We start from the raw sequence: 18,553 nt of genomic DNA, 5'->3' as shown, positions 1-18,553 counted from the left end.
TGATTCCTAGCGAGGTCAATTTGGGAATCTTAATTGCTGGATTGACTTAGGTCTAGACTGGCGAGAGGCGTCACCACGCTACTGGAAAAGCAATGCCAGTAATTGATTCGGTGTTTGAATTTTGAATTGTTCCTAAAGGATTTCTTGAATGTCAATCATAAGAAACGGTAACATTTAGATTGTCGTTAAAAAAAATTCAATCGTTATTTATTTTTATTACAGGGCGTTAAAGTTTTAAGATTTGATTTTCTAACTCCCACGCAAACTGTGCTACTGCTTTTCCTACTTTGAATTTAAAAGTTTTTAATTAATTTAATTAAAATGGTCTTAGAGTACCTATTTACCTAGCTTCTATCTTATAAACTTGCACAAACTTTGCTAGGAAGATTTGGCTGTGTCACTAGGTACGATTTTAAATTCAAGAAGGTATAACAATTCTATAAATAATTTCAATTGCGCGAGGGTAAGGAACCCTAAAAGTAGGAAGAAAAATATTTCGTCTTTTTCACGTAAGAAAAATCGTGGTCTTCCAAAATTTAGGTTTGCTGGCCACATACAGCTGTAACAATAGCTGCCGTATTTGATTAATGATAAGATTTTATTAGAAATTCCAAAAGCAATAAGTACCTACTGAATCTTTGAGTTTGAATGTAAATCTTTGAATATAATTCATCAATCATTATAATATGATATAATATCAATTCGGATTCTTTCAAGTAGGAAAACATAATAATTCAATAAATCATTTATATTGACATAAAGACGGAAAGGGACGTAGAAAAAGAATAGTAGCCCCTGCCCAGAGAGCTCTATAGCGTATTTGACGATTATGATGATGACAGAACCAAAATACTCTAGGTATAATATTTGTGCACTAGGGCAACTTTACGTTCATAGGTAGAGTTTGGTGGTCGAAATTTATAGGATCACTTCGTTGTCTGTCTGTGTCACGGGTCTTGACAGACACGACAGACAGACGTCTGTCTATCAAGACCCGTCAAGGGAACTAAACCCCATAGGGTACCTCCCTTTGACATAGAATGATGAAATTTGGCCGGTAGCAATGTCAGCACAAATAAAAGGAAAAATCCGAAAACGGTCAATTTGTGGCTACATCACAAAAAAATACTAAAAAGTTTTATCTCGTGTAAGGTAGTACGGAACCTTCGTTTGCGAGCCTGACCCGCGCTTGACCGGTTTTTATAGAATAGGTACCTACCTATACTCTATCCGCGGAAAGAATATAGTATAACGCTCTCTCTGTTACGTAATCCCATACAAATGATAAGACACCAAAATCTCAGTGGGCGCTAACCATTTTGAGTCATCAACCAATTACAAACAAAACTGTGTTTTCTAATTAAATTTTGAATGTTTTTTGTAAACATTTTCGAATTGAATTTCGAATGTTTTGAAAACATGTTTGTGATTTGGTTGGTGGTGCAAAATGGTTAAGGCCCACAGAGATTTGTCTCTTTCATTTGTGTGGGATTACGTAACAGAGAGAGTGCTATACCAACTTCTTTGCGCGGATAGAGTATTAGTGTGACCTGTTTTACGAGAACCCTCTTTAATTTTTACAACATCGTAGAATATGCTGGTCACGAAGACCAACATTCGCAAAATTGTCCTTCAAGAAATAGCCGTGGATTTTCTGCACTCGGGACGAGAATGTGGGTAGAGCACGTACAAACGTTTTTCAATAACTACCATAGTTTTCAACTTAAGCACACGTAGAATGTTAAAAAGTCTCCAATATTGCAGGAATGTTCACAATAAAACGTAAAAAAACAAGATATTTCCACCCCTATGTTATCGACATTCCTTCTATACGCACGAAACGTTTACGTCATCATTCGTCATACGCATGGCTCATGGCTAGGGTTTGGAATGCTCTTCCGAGATTAGAGTTTCCTACAAATTTATATCGGGGTATCTTTAAAACAAAATTGAAAAGGCATCTTCTAGGCACATTATCTTTGGCCACCTATCACTTCCCATCAGTATGATCGTGGTCAATAGTCAACTATAGGCACAAAAGTGAATGATACTTCGGATGATACCCATTTGATCGGATCCAAATGCGGGCTCGTTGGAAAGCTTGCAGCACCGCAGAGACGTAAGCTCTCTATGCTTGTTCTATCGCCTTGATAGAGGAGTGCTCTGAAGAGCTTTTTGATCTCATTCCACCCTCCTTTTTCTGAAGCCGCACCGCGCGCCACCGCAAGCATTTTCACCCTCACCACCTTGGTGTCTGGTGCACTTCGACCGTCCGTTGTGCCAGATCCTTCTTTCCACGCACATGCAAACTGTGGAATCAACTCCCATCGGCGGTGATCCCACAAGATTACAAGGGTTTATTCAAGGGGCGGACCAACAAATTCCTGAAAGGCCGGCAACGCATCAGCAGTTCCTCTGGTGCTGTAAATATTCATGGGCGGCGGCAATCACTTAAAATCAGGTGACCCGCCTGCTCGTTTTCTCGAATAAAAAAAAGATAAAAAATGTAAAATTATATTATCGGTGAACAACTCAAGTTCAATAGGTACAGTTACAATATCGATCTTTGTATTTGCCTTGAAGTATTTGAGACTGTTGAAGTTGCCGCAGTGACCAACAATGGAATTTATTCGGCACCTGGGTATAGCACGCTATTAAGATTAGGCTAATTAGGCTATTATTAGATTAAAACTGCTGTACACCGTCCAGGTCAGCCCGCTACCATCTTAGACTGCATCATTACTTACCACCAGGTGAGATTGCAGAGAGTGCAGTGGCCGGTATTTTTATTATTATAATAAACGTATCACATGCAGTATATAAATAGGTCTTGCCTTGAGGCCGTGGGGCCCGGGGCTCGAGCTCTTTTTGAGGATATTTCGAAACGGGTTTTCGAGTCAACCGGGGACCCGAGAGCTGGCAGCTACCTTGGTCAAAGAATTAGTTTGGCCATCCAAAGGGGTAATGCTGCCAGCATCTTTGCTACAATGCCTCCCTGCGGTGGTCTCGATGAGGTTTTAGATTTAATTAAGTTTTAATTTAATGTTGTTTTTGTAAGTATATAAATGACATAATAGCATTTCCATAACATAACCAAAAGCATTTTAAATGTAAATCAGATGGCGCGAAGCAAGCCTGTGCATTTTATAAAATGGATAAATAAGTATGTAAAATTCGTTCAAACTGTTCAGTATCGGCGTCTCTAGTCTCTAATAAATATTAGCTTTGAATTTCTATTCTCGCTTCTATAATCTTTATATGCTTTACTGAAGTAATAATATTTATTAGCTTCATCCGTGTGAGTATTGCGCAGACATACCCTAAGGCTCAGCGCACATCTATACATATAAAAGAAGAAGCTGACTGACTAACAGATTTACTGATTTGTATAATATATAAAATTCAAAGTCCCGACTGACTGACTTATATATCAACGCACAGCCTAAACCGCTGGTCCTAGAATGAAACATGCAATCTGGAGGGGGTTTTCTTTGTATAGAGTAGGTATCGACTAAGAAGGGATTTTTCGGAATTCTACCCCTAAGTGGGTTAAATGGAGGTTTGAAATTTATGCAATCCACGCGGACGAAGTCGTGAGCATAAGCTAGTCTATCCGTGTGTGCCATAAGGTGTATTGCCTTCTTGGCTATTGATGAAGCTATATCGGAAAATTTGCTAGGAATAAAGAATGTAGGATTGGCATGGAGTTTTCCCAATACTTATATCTAGGTAGCTACATAGTTACTCTTATCTCTTTTTACACAATCATGAAAATATTTTTTTTTGTAAAAAGAATGCGAGCGATATTAAAACGTGGCTTCCTTTCTTGAAAACAAAGGACTGACCTAACAACGAGAACTCGTTTTCATCTCGTCTAAAGCAAAACGCTGTTTTATTTGAAGGTTTCGATTACTTGTTACTTCTAATACAGACATTCAGATGGAAGAATCCCAGTGAATAACAGAAGATTGAAATATATATTTTTAGGGTTCCGTACAGAACCAAGGGGCGCCCTATTACTAAACCTATACGCTTCGTAGCGAACCGCTACGTCTTGTCGTAGCGCGCTCGCCACTAGCTACGAATGCCAACTTTATAAAGGAAGTGTCTTGATGTTCAAGATACTTTTTTAGGAGTTCGTATCTGAAAAGTGCCAACGAGACTTTATTATTACGCCTCCGCTGTCCGTCTGTCCGTCCGTCTATCTGTCTGTCAGCGAGCTGTATCTCATAAACTGTAATAGAGAGATTTGAAATCACAGTGTGTATTTCTATAGCCGCTTTATCAACAAATATTACAAAATTTCAAAATGGCAGCTATTAAAATTTAAAAAAATTAACAGTTGTATCATATCTATTTTTTTTTTTAATACAATAAAACTTAAGGCTAGCCTTATCTAATTACTATATAAATCATGACCGCGTGGAATGGTGCCAAGAATACTGGCTGCATTTCCGCGCTGGACAGCCAGGCTGATCCGCTGCGCAAAAAATGAGCCAGCCCTTCTGTCACCAGTTGAGGCTATTAATCGCGGTGAAATGTCTCGTAAAAAATTTTTAGCACTAAGACTCCATGGCCCCAGGGTCTCCACGGCAAACGGCACAAAAATGTAACTCTCTATAAGAGAGGCATACTTGCGCCGCTTGCCGTTTTCAGCTGTTTCTGCTGCGGCTCCCGGTCTTGATGCTGTCTTCCTGATATGACACGGGGCCAATGTGTCAACGCAAGTTGCGTCCCACATTAGCGCCCGTCCCCGTTCCCAGGGAACCAGCGTCAATCCATCAGGTCTCTTGCCATCATCCCGACTAATCCCTGCCGGCTCAATGAGCGCAGGAATATTTATGGTGGCAAGAGCTCTTTTAATTGTATCGTTAAGAGAGCCATGCCTAAACAGCCTACCGGAGCTCCTTTGGCAAGAGAGTCCGTGGATTCCAAATTTATCAACCTCTTTTCCACACGGACATCTGTGCTGATGGCACAGTGGTGTTCCCAATCTGAGACCTAGAGCCACACGAAAACTTTCGTTATCTAAAAGTGTGCCGAGATTTTTTGATGGCAAGGCATGCAGCCAATACCCAGATTCCTTTTCGGATAATGCTAGAAGCCTGGCACGATCTCTGTCACTTGTAAGATTTTGAACCAAATTCGTATGTGTCAGTTGAACCAATGGCAAATCCCAAAGTTTTTGTGTAGTACGTTCCTTCGGGATGTCGACATTGGGACATCTGACCTTCCAACTCTCTAGGGCCTCTGCGGCATAGGTCAATGATGAATTGGATTTGAGAATTTGAGAGCTAAGCTCTTTTATACTATGCACAGAGGACAGAAAAGCCGGAAGAGCTACACTGGAAATTTTCCTCACGCCGATGCCACCGTACTTGACCGGTAAAGTTGCTTGGTTCCAGGAGTGCTCATCAAAAGTTAAATTTAGAATTTGTTCTAGTGTACTTTTAAGGGTGGCATCCATGTTATCGAGTAGTCCATGAAATTTCCAAATTGGGCTCGCGCGGAGAATGTAAATTAATTTAGGTACAAAAAGGCAATATTTTAGGATCGAAAATGCAATGTGAGAATTTAGAGTGCCCAATTTGTCGGTATTAGCCGAAAATGTTCTGACTTTTTGATCCAAGAGTGGTTGTATGGATTCATTATAAAGAGGAGCACCGAGAAGGCAAAGTGAACGTTTATCAAGTATTTTAATATTAGGTGAAATTTCATTGAATAATTCAGAGGCCAATAGAATTCTTTCTTGCGACAGTTTTTCTGTAAAAAACAATTCGCATTTCGAAAAATTAAGTTCTAAACCAATTTTCCCAAACTGTTGCTTAATATGATTAAGATCTTTTAGAACGTCATCCACGTTGCCCCCAATGGTTCCATCATCAAGATACCATATGTTAAATTTAGATGTTAAATTTGAGATATGGTTATGGATCCCTAAGCTGAACAGGGCCGGACCTAAAGGATCCCCCTGCTGAACGCCTACAGAAGACTTAATATCGCTATCTCCAAAGAATAATTTAGAAGCAGAGCTGTAACATTGCCAAACATATGGGTAAATTTCAGGAAGTTGCGTTGAGACTTCTGTCAGCAAAGTTGCCCTGTCCAAAGAATTAAAAGCATTCTTTACATCTACTTTCAGCAGTACCTCAACCTCGCCATTCGTTAAGAAAGTACGAGCCGAATGAACTGCTGCTTCACAACCTCCTTTACTGCCGAATCCAACTTGAATAGGTTGGAATTTATCCTTTAGGGTAGAGACTATGTGACTACACGCTAATTTTGACGCCAAACGGCGAAAAGTACAGCCAACAGCGATGGGACGGATGCCACCATCTTTCTTATTGAAAGCACAAAGCCTCGCGCCATAAAGGAATGGTAGAAAGGATGAATTTACCTCGCCAGATAACATGAAATTACATAGTCTGGTAATGTCGCTCAGTAGCGCCTTGCCGGCGTCCCCAGCAGTAACTCCCACAAGATCCTTAAGATGTTGTGGCGTTATGCCGTCCATGCCACCAGCAGAGCCACTAGAAAACGACATTATCGCAGCGTAAGTTTCTTCATCCTTTATCTGTAAATAAGAAGTGTTAGAAGGTGGATCTGGCAGCACAGAATCGGTATTTGGTAAGGGATGCTTGTCACGTAAGGCTTCCAGCGTTATATCATTGAATGGAGCCAGTGTATCACTAGAAAACAAAATGCGGGCGGCGTTTTTAAGATCCCCATCCATAACCTTGTTTTCCACAATTTTCTTCAAATTGTAATTTTGTGTTCGAAATGAGCAGTCAGGGATTGGAAAAACGCGATCAGCCAAACTATTTTTTTTTAATTTTGTACATAGCGACCCGATTTCTGACTTATTAACATAGAAATGTCTATATGCAAAAAAAAAGAGGTTTTGCCAATCTAAAAGTGAATTTGATAGCACATTTTGGATTGTATGTGATAAGGATCTAGCTAACGATATCCTAGCTCCTCGCGGAATGCGTTTTATTAATGGAATATTTTGACTGTATTTGGATAATAAAATTTCAAATGGTACCTGGTTATCGCTTCCTGATTGGGTTTGATCGCACATCAAATTTGGGCAAGTAAGAGGCCGTGTAGGCGGTCCGTGACAACGTGCGATGTGAATATTAAGGCCTTTGCGACCCTTAAACTGCCTGCCATCGCTACAGTGGGGGCATTCTAGGTATTCACCTTGAGAAGCACTGGGGTTCATACTTCGAAACACGTAAAAATAAAAACACTAAAACACTACACAATAGCGTCTATAAGCGCGCGGAGCCCCGACAGCGGCAACCAGGAGGCCTGCAGAGCAGGCGCTGCCCGTTGAGGCCCCTGAAACAAAAAGTGCTGTTAGTATCGCATATCAGGCGTGAAAATAATACCACGGGGTATTTCGCGAATAAGTGCCAATTTGATGCCAATATTATTCCAGAATAACCGAGCCAAATATTTAATAAATAAAAATTTTGAAACGAGCAAATTTTTCTCATTGACATCTCACTGACAATCAATGCTCAATGATCAATCATATCTTGTATGATGGTACAGAAGCCTTCGTGTGCGAGTCCGATTCGCACTTGATCGAGTTTTTTGTGGTGCGATTGTATAAAAGTACTCGTATTACGGAGATTCCGTATTAAATGAATAATGCAACATGTGATAACGATTTTGTATCGCAATGGCAAGGGTGGATCCAGGCCGATATACCGAGGCCATATAATATACTTAAGTATAACACTCAAACCTATTGTAATTGCAAAAAGGCTTCGTTTTTACACGCAAGCCTTTGCGTAGTTAACATATACCTAGTTATTTTGTTTTGGTAGGGTGTTTAAATCGCCAGCTCAGACAGAGCACGTGTCTCCTCTCAGAATGAGAAGGAGTTTGGCCATAGTCTACCACGCTGGCCAAGTGCCGATTGACAAACTTCACACTCCTTTGAGAACATTATGGAGATCTCTCAGGTGTGCAGGTTTCCTCACGATGTTTTCCTTCACGTTAAAGCAAGTGATATTTAATTACCTAACACACATTTAACTCCGAAAATTTAGAGGTGCGAGCCCGGGATTAACCCTCCAATATTTAGAAGGTGGACGTCTTAACCACTAGGCTATCACAGCTTCTAAATCTGTACACCTAGGCTAATAAGCCAGAGTCAGCAAACCTCTCGACGCCGCGCAAACATTAGTGTTCGGTACACATTACACAGTGACCCAAATTACACCACTTTAGATGTAAATTACACATAACGACGGTTTGCACGTGAGTTTTATATTTGGTGGATATTATTTTTTCACGTGATTACTTTTGTATTAGTTCTCTTTTAGTACGTACATATATTTTTGTTAAATAAGTGAAGGGAACAATCCGAAAACCCTGAACTTGTGAAATAAACATCACACAAAAATTAAAAAGTGTTATTTCTTGTTTGATGGTAAGGAACCCTTCTAGTGCAATTCCAACTCGTACTTGACCAGGGTTTTTAATCATGAATATATTTAGTGTGATATTTTCTAATTCAAAATTTGGTGGAAGAGATGATACGGTCGTATAGCAAATGCTAAAATATTATCCTATCTATTTCTACCACTTAAACCAGATTGGCTATCTCGTTCATTGCCTATTAAATACAAAGGCGATAAGAGCATAGAGAGCCTATGACCGCTAAAGTAATTTGCATGTTGTCATCAAATCGATTAGCTTATTGGAAGTAATAGGTACTATAATGTATATGCCAAGCGTCAGATCTCTTATATACCTATAACTGGTTCCCTGTCCACTTCTTATGTATTTCTTTTTACTGTTACTTACTAATTTTTGGTACGAATAAATAAAAAAATTAAAAAAAACCGTACTTAGCAAAACAATGGTTAAAATAATATATTATCGTCATTTTTCAACTCCGAACTTTTACTGTATCGATTCCCACAGCCTATAATTATACGTATAATATTTCCGTTAGATCGCTGATTCTGATATTATTATGTGCCCTAATGGATTAAATCATGTCTGTTTACGTATATCACACTAAAATCCATATACAATTATATAAACGGAAAAGGTGACTGACTGACTGCCTGATCTATCAACGCACAGCTCAAACTACTGGACTGATCGGGATGAAATTTGACATGCAGAATATGACGCAGGCATCCGCTAACAAAAGATTTTTGAAAATTCAACCCCTAAGGGGGTGAAATAGGAGTTTGAAATTTGTGTAGTCCACGCGGACGAAGTCGCGGGCATAAACTAGCAGTTTATAAGAACTTCAATATTGACTAGTCATCCAAACCAATTACGTTTATTGTCAGAAGATAGGACGAACATAAATTCCCTTATTCGTTCGATGAGCCCTTTCCCGCATTTAAAGTTTTTGTCCCACTATGGTTTATGTCTTGACAAGCCCGTATTTTATTCCGGTTTTACGATAGCTTTTATGATATTCAGCACTCTAACCAAAAAAGATAGCAGTAAAGCAAATGCATAAAAGTTATTTGCATTACATATTTTGTGTGCTTATTAGTATTGGTTTGGTCAAAAGTCAAAACTTGGTTTGTCATAGGCGATCTTATAGGAGAGATTTAGTCCACCAATCAAGGTAGTTTTATAACCAACTGCCCAAAAAAGGAGTATAATTCCTTCATTCCACTATAACTTCTTATTAATGTCTGGATAGATATGGATGTATGAGTATAGTTTTGGTAACAGTATTTTAACTTAACTTGACTGAGGTGTACTTATATTGTACTTATAATATATCTATTTAAAGATAGAGTACCTAAGTAATATTCATATTGGCACTGGGCTAGCAAAGGAAAGGTCATAGCGACTTGCTAGCTAGTTCAGTAAACAGGGATTATGTTGAGTCCCTTTCTATGTTCCGGCGTGCTATAGTTTTATTTTGAGGGTCTATCTATTTGATTTATATGTATACCAGACCAATCCTGAAAAATTCGTGCGAGAATCCGCTATACCGTGATACCATTCCCTAAAGATGCATGTATTTGTTCATAAAATAGAAAAACGTTTGTGTTTCACGTGTTACCTTGATCTAGTTTAAACTTTAAATGAAAATGTCGCGATCGAAAGCTCACGCTTTTGTTAATCGTTTGCTTTAAGTTATCGAAGTTTTTACCTGCTCATCGCCATTCGCCAGTAGATAATGAAATTTGTACTCATATATTGAATCTTCCCTGCATCTCGAGCTTATACACGCTAGAAGTACCTACGTTCTTTCTTATATAATAAACTAGGTGATGCCCGCGGCTTCGTCCGCGTGGAATTAAGTTTTTAAAAATCCCGTGGGAACTCTTTGATTTTCCGGGATAAAATTTAGCCTATGTCACTCTCCAGGTCTTTATTACAATACTACTATTACAGTCTTACCCATACAAAAATCACGTCAATCCGTTGCACAGTTGCGACGTGATTGAAGGACAAACTAACAAACAAACACACTTTCACCGAATTTGTTTTAGAATTTTCAGTAAGTAGGTATTTTTTGATCTTAGAAACTAAAATAAAGATTTTGTAAAGTGATTGGGTAGGTATATATTTTCACTAATAGTTTTTTGGTAATTGCTACTTTCGTCTAAATAATAAAAATATTCCGAGTAAAAAACGGACCGCTAATGTAACGGTAGCAATTTTTGTAATTGACTTCCGTTTCTCCAACCTAATGTTTTAGGAAATTACTTGAGAGCAGGCGATATATTTTATGAAAAACTAGATGATGCCCACGGCTTCGTCCGCGTGGATTTAGGTTAGTAAAAATCCCGCGAGAACTCTTCTTTTCCGGGATAAAAAGTAGCCTATGTCCTTCCCAGGGATGTAAGCTAACTGTATACCAAATTTCATCAAAATCAGTTAAGCTGTTGGGCCGTGAAAAGCTAGCAGACAGACAGACAGACAGACAAAAAGACAGACACACTTTCGCATTTATAATATTAAGTATGGATTCCGGACGGTTATTTCAAGCTGGTCCAAATTCGTACCAATTTTACTCTAAAAATTCGTATGAATGTTGGGAACGCCAATATTGACTATAATATAATGGAAGTATATCCCGTAGTTTGAAATAAGCTTAAACCCAATTAAATTGCTCGTATAAAAATCATAATCAGTACCCTTATTGTAAATGCGAAAGTGTGTTTGTTTGTTGGTTTGTTGGTTTATAGGTTTGTTGGTTTGTCCTTCAATCACGTCGCAAAGGTGCAACGGATTGACGTGATTTTTTTGCATGGGTATAGATAAAGACCTGGAGAGTGACATAGGCTACTTTTTATCCCGGAAAATCAAAGATTTCCCGCGGGATTTTTAAAAAACCTAATTCCACGCAAATGAAGTCGCGGGCATCAGCTAGTAAAAAATAAAATTAAGTGTATAGTTTTCTATTTGGTACATAGTAGGTAAAACTTATAAAATGTGAAAGTTTGGATGTTGGTTACTCCTTCGCGCCACAATGACCAAACCAATTTAGTTAAAAATTGGAATGGACTCCACTACGATTTCAAAAGTTTAGTGAGTTTAAGCATAAACCCAATGAGAGTTTATTGTTATTAAATACCTACTTTTATGTAGTCCATTTGTTTCTTTTTCTAACTTATCTTGGTATGTGTTAAACAGTTGGCTTGATATAGGTAGGTAGGTACTAGGTGCTTACATATTTCCCCATTTACTTATCAAATTCAAAACACGGGCACCCTCCTCATTGTGTATTCTGCTTCATACCATACAAATAGGTAACTTACTGAGCTGGGTTGTTTCCTGCGGCGAGGGAAGATATTAACATAGGTATTAGATACTCACATTATAACGGATGTCAAGAGAGTTGAATCGAATTTCCGAATTTCTGACGTTTTCGTATACCCAGGTGGGTTGTAGTACAGTCAACTACTCCTTACAGTCGGTCGATGAAGACTTCTAGTATCTAGATCTTCCGAGATCAATGTTTATAATGTTGCTAATTATAATCCGAGTAAGAATCTTTACTGCATCCGTTGGTTTTACCTCTACCTATTGATATTTCATCTATAAATATATATAACGAAAGGTGACTGACTTACTGACTGGTCTATCAACGCACAGCTCAAACTACTGGACGGATCGGGCTGAAGTTTGGCATGCAGATAGCTATTATGATGCAGACATCCGCTAAGAAAGGATTTTTGAAAATTTAACCCCTCAAAGGGTAAACGGAGGGGGGGGGGGACGACGACGACGAAGTCGCGGGCATAAGCTAGTTCATAATAATTAAGTAGATATTAAATACCTTTGACTGATTGGGATAGAGATAGGGAACACGAAGATCACATGAAGACACATTCAGTTATTTATTTATTGAAAAAGCTTTTGAGAATCGAAAGAACTTTAACCTTATTTATGTTTTATGAACCGTTACACTTAAGTGGGCTCAGTTCGATGCTTTCTTCATACAAACGTAGGAGGGTAATTACTACATTATTTGATATTGTATGCTCAAAACTAAGTATTATATCGGTTTGTCTTGCCATTATCTAGGTTCATTGATATAATATTAAACATAGAAAAAAATATTGATTTTAAAGTTACGAGCCTCAAAAGATTCCTATTTTAACATTAAATTTCTGATAATTTTGGGCGTAAATAAATAAGATTAGGGGTATGAAAATTCTAAAACAATTTAACATTAGACATAGTGCATTTATTCATTAGTTGAAATATCTTTATTTTGCAAACATACATTTTGGTAGTGTTTTTTTCTCAAAAATACTTTTCCTAAACCCTTGATTTCAGTGAAAATCATCTTGCCTCTAACCATTCTCATACAATGTCAAGTGAAAAGCAAACAGGTTAGGTCGAGCGTACTGCGTCACCTTAAGTACCTTTTATAAAAGAACAACTTAGTATTTTTAACAGGCTTACTCGAGGTAATTTGTCTTAAGAATTAATTTGTATTTCCCTTTTTTTTTCAATTTCTGGTAAATGGTACAATTTTTATGGACTGGATGGAGTAACTGTATCATGGTAATTCATCTTAATAATACGATGGAATGATTAATGTTTCGGTACTTAATACCTACAATTCTTACCAGGCTGTGGGCACGCAAGGCAATATAAAATTTACAAGAAGGTCGAAAATTAACAGCTCAAGGCTAAAGCCCATTTTTATGAACTTTGTGGAGTTTAGACGGTAAAATAATAAAAGCTCTCGCACGTTTTCACTTTTTCTGAGTTTACTAAGTATAAAAGTTTCATGTTTTATTAATTTCGCAGGTAGCTACAGCGTCTAAAAGACATATTTTATCAATTCGGTAGGCTTTAACTTCGTTGACTGACTGCTCAAGACATATTATCATATTCTTCTTGTCCCGGGCATCACCTAGTAAATTATAAACTAAAAGATATACAAGGAGTACCTACAGTGGCGTAGCTTGCCTCAGACGGGCCCTGTATCAAAATGTGTTGGGGGATCCTGTACCAAAACGGAGGAATCCTGCAATAACTGACTTGCTGTCACGCGTCGCGGGGTAATCTTAACGTCCTACGTTGCCAACATAGCCGCCCGCTTAAACCGAAAAAAAAAAGATTTCTTTTCTGACTTTCGTATTTTTTTATGACTAATTTGAATTATATAATAATTCGGTGTAATGTGATTTTTAAATAAAATGGTTGGCCTAGCAGTTATTCTCAAAAATGTTATTAATCTATAAAAGACTGTGGGTAACATTGTGGGAATTTTTGCTTTTACACTTTCGGGACCCCTGTAGCCTGGGGGCCCCGTATCATTGATACGGCTGATACGGTGCGGGTAGTACCTACTTATTAGGAAATAAGGCAAAAAATGTAATGTAGGTAGGTATAATTATTGTTCTGCGTTGTTTTAGGGTGTATTGGGTTTATATTTTTTAATAAAGAATATTATTATTATAATATTTCTCGAACACAAAAATGGGCCGAATTGAGAACCACCTCCTTTTTGGTAGTCGGTTAAAAATGCGACCACTATATTATAAATTAAATCAAATCCATAAATTTTATTGCCTTCAAGTAGTTAAGTGCTGACATAAATAATAAAAGGAACGCAGAAAAATATTAATAATACAGATAAAGAACAATATAAGTAAGTTTAATTAGACATTTCCAGGTTTGAGCTCAGCTTGACTCAATTATCATTAATAATGTACTTCTGGTTGCTGTTCCGATGCAGATGACAGTTTTCAGTTGAATATTATGAAATATCATCACCCTTTTTACATCGTGAATATTCTGAAGAGATTGAAACTTTTATTAAAGTGGGTCAGGGCCGTAGATCTGTTTTATTAATCGAGCGATATTCGTGCAATGTAAAGTGAAAGATCTGCTTTGTGAAGAGTATGTGACAAGTGATTAGTGTTAACTGTTAAGTGTAGCTATTTCAAACCAGGGTTGTTACGGAATTTTAACATGTGGATGCCGATTATGAGAAGGTCACATGATGCGGATGCGGACTTCAGGATTTTTTAAGATATTTCAATTTTAAGTAAGTAAGTATACCTGAATGAAAGTCAATTTAATTTAACTTAATATTTTCTATTTAATCAAATTTTGAGAACAAAAATAAAACAATTTTAGTCGTATTTATAACCTATAGACATAGACCTAATTATAGAGAGAAATAAACTTTGTTCAATAATTCAATTTAAACACCGGCCAATTGCGAGTCAGACTCGCGCTCCGAGAATTTCATGATTCTAGGTCAACGGGAAGTACCCTATAGGTTTCTTGACACACACGACAGACAGACAGACAACGAATTGATCCTATAAGGGTTTCTTTTTTCTTTTGAGGTACGGAACCCTAAAAATTGGTGAATTATATTTGACTAGCGAGTCACCCCAGCTTAGCACGGGTACCTAGATTTTCATACAAGGTTTGTATGAAATATTTTTTTTAGAAACCTCACTGGAAAAGACAGTTTCCGCGGGACGCAGATGAAGTCGCGGGCAACAGCTAGTTAATCATAAATCCTCTATATACTAATCTGGCGGTTCAACACTTCAGTATTTTTGTGCGCTTGCGATACAAAAATTCTACCAGTGCCAGGGCCGAAGCTCCCCTTAACTGTTCAGGCTTAACAACATTATGATAACTTTTAACTTATCATCATCATCATGATCAACCCATCGCCGGCTCACTACAGAGCACGGGTCTCCTCTCAGAGTGAGAAGGGGTTTGGCCATAGTCTACCGCGCTGGCCATGTGCGAATTGGCAGACTTCACACACCTTTGAGAGCATTGTGGAGAACTCCCAGGCATGCAGGTTTCCTCACGATGTTTTCCTTCACCGTTAAAGCAAGTGATATTTAATGAATTAAAACGCACATAACTCTGAAAAGTTAGAGGTGCGTGCTCGGGATCGAAACCCCGACCTCCGATTAGAAGGCGGACGTCCTAACCACTAGGCTATCACAGCTAAAATATTTGTTTTGATTACTTGCGCAAGAATTGACTCTAGCAGTCGGCTATTGTCGGTCCTGTTCTACGGAACAATTATATCTACCTAAGTACACAAATTGACACAGGTATTTCCAATTAACGTAATAATAACGTGTAAAACGAGGTGACCCACATATTTTATTTCCCAAAAGTGTCTAAAAACAAAACCCACTCAACCCTCTGGGAACAAGGCTTACGTAAAAAGTATCGACCAACTGTTATCAGTCACGAACATGCTATATTTATGTAGATATCAAAAATATATGTTGCCAAATAATATTCGGAGTATTTCGAGCAAATTTTTCCAAAAGTACCAATTTCAAGTTCACTTGAAATGAATTATATAACAACAGGTAGGCTAGATAGTCTTAAAATAGGCACTTATCCTATTTATTACTGTTTTAGAAAGTACTTGGGTTATATTATTAATTGTTCAAGCATAAAAAACATCTTTATCAAAATCTCTAATCTAAAACATCTTAAACATTGCAAGTTGAAAAAAAAACTTAAAATCTAAACTCACTGTGCGTAAAATTGGTCGGCGATAAAGGCAATGAATTTTAGGGTCCTTGAAAAAGCTTAATTATAGAAGATCTCCATCTTTTTTCGGTAAAAATCTCATGCCCGCTCATCAATTGCGAATCACATTTTGCACGGCGCTAAATTCTGGATGGCTGTTACCACAGATTACAGAATTTATCTATGGCTGTTGCGCACCGTTCACTGGGTTTTCACGAGCTTTCGTGCCGCGATTCAAATGTGAGTGAAGAGCGGGCTTGAGAGTTAAAGAATGCTAAATCATTCTGTTTATTGAAAATAAATTGAACAGTGTACTAATTATTATTTATAATCATCATCATCATCATTGTCAACCGATAGACATCCACTACTGGGTCTCTTGTAGGGTAGGGACTTCCACACGGTCTTGCGTCATCACCCGAATCCAGCGGCTCCCTGCAACTCGTTTGATGTCGTCTGTCCACCTAGTGACAGTCTTCCAACAGTGCGCTTTACGGCGCAAAGACGCCATTCTGTCACCTTGAGACCCCAACAAGTACTTATCGCTTTTTCAAACTATGAGATAACTCATTGCCTCATCTCTCATCTAACAAAATATAGCGATATTACATGACTTCACATTTCACAGTCGGAAATAGCACGGTATCAGAATTCAAAATTCAAGTACTTACTAAGACAATATTCGCACGACTCTACAAAAACTTTGTTACTTAGGTAACTTGTATAAGATGGCGAATATGCTGCGATGTACCAACTCGTAATTATGAACAAAGTTGGTATGTTTAAGTTGTACAATAATTATATACAAGAAACTACCTACCTAATTTGCGGGACTTATAATCATCAACGCGCAATGATGTTTCATGTGGCTGTCATTAACGTAATGACGGAACTTTTTCTAATTACGTTCCGTTTTTGAGGCTTGAAGGCTTTTAAGAGATTGTTGCCTGTTGGAGATTAATTCTGGAGTCCGTAGGTAAATGCAATTACGTATCTTAGTTAATTTGGTTGAGACTTCTGGCAATGCGATTAAGTTGAAGAATGATTTTATTGTCCCTTTGTTTATGAGTTTCAAGAGAAAATCAATAGTGGCCAACAGAGAATAGCACCTAATATAAAATAGCAAGAGCGTAAGTAATAAAGCGAAAACACATTGGTTATTAATGTGTTCGCAGAAGAACTTACAATGAGTCTGCTGTAAGATATTAGATATGGTTAATTTAATTTCAACATATAACTAACATTTAAAGCTTAAATTTTGAACAGTACCTACCTATCTAATTATATGCTTTTATTTAATGCTTACGAATAGCGGTGATATTGTGTTAAATGTGATATTCTTATCAGTGGCATACAGGTTACTCCGTTTCAGTTCAATTTTAATCTGATTGTACGTTGTCCAAATATACGAATAGTATTTACTAAAGTCTAAAATTCAAATGAATCCATGAAATAGAGAACAATTATTTGAAAGAGTTAACTATTTTAGTCAATAAGCTAATTCAAATTTTAAATCACCTTTTCGGGCGCTATTTATTTTGGTGATATAGCTACAAAGTTCCAACTTCACGTAGGCCCATGAAGTCACTATGTACAGTGAAATTAATTAAGCTCAGCTTAATATCTATTCGTATATTAAAATAGTGGTTTGGATAAGCACAGACCACCACCTATAGACGCCTAATAGCCGGACACCCCCGATCGCCACGCTTAGGCAGTTGCTTAGCATAAAAGTTGGCCTACGCTCGTTCAGTACCCTCATTCCGTACATTGCCTTGATCACGTGACTTTTGATTCCACCAATCACAACAAAGCATTCTCCCCTGTCCGCCGACAACGGAGCCTCCGGCATCACGGAGGAGCAGCAGCGGAGATCACAGCTGTGTTAGTGACGTCTAGCCCCCAAGGGGGGAGAGTGAGCATAAGGGACAAGGAAGAGACAAAAATAATTTGTAGGGAGTCAAGAAGGCGCCCCGGGAAAATGCCAAGAGCAAGTACCGAACGGGCGCCCTCCCGCGATTCGGCCCATATAACCGAGAGGTTGGTGGGGCCATGGGAGGTGGAGGGTTGTCCGCCGACAACGTTTTAAGATTTTGTTTTCGTGTAAAACCTTGTATAAGCGTACTCTTGAGGTCGAAAGAAGGTTGAAAGTAAAACAAAGAATTGATAAAGTAAATTGTCCGTGCAGTGTCTATGTAGCAGATATTACCTCAAATCAATGGAGAAGGAAAGCCCTATATAGACTGTTTTCCCAGATTTACCAAAAATATGGGTCTTATTTTCTCTGGGTTTTGTTTATTTTATTATTTTCAGCCTTTTTCAGCGGCGAGAAAATTCTGAACGTAGATAAAACGGATACATTACATAAAAGTACCTTCCTCTGTTTTTCTTTATTTGCACTATGATATTGCCGAGTTTCATAACGCTATAATATTTTCATAGAGTAAAAATAACAGTACAATATTTTATCGTAATAATTGTTCGAATACGAAATAAAATAATGTTTTTTTTGTAACTTTGTTATCTTGTTTCTAGTGATAATATGATAATGTTGATAATAATGATG

The 18,553-nt window shown here is 37.9% G+C and overlaps 1 protein-coding gene across 1 annotated transcript in view; it reads left to right on the top strand.

Moving 5' to 3' along the window:
* The window catches only part of LOC117997286 (GTPase-activating Rap/Ran-GAP domain-like protein 3), a 188,934-nt gene that overhangs the window by 1,661 nt on the left and 168,720 nt on the right, over window positions 1-18,553 (top strand). The gene's annotated exons all lie outside the window — the stretch shown is intronic.

This window comes from Maniola hyperantus, chromosome 4 (assembly GCF_902806685.2).
Source record: "Maniola hyperantus chromosome 4, iAphHyp1.2, whole genome shotgun sequence".
Lineage (NCBI taxonomy): Eukaryota > Metazoa > Arthropoda > Insecta > Lepidoptera > Nymphalidae > Maniola > Maniola hyperantus.
The sequence above is the reverse complement of the archived record's forward strand: the minus strand, read 5'-3'. Positions and strand labels throughout refer to the sequence as shown.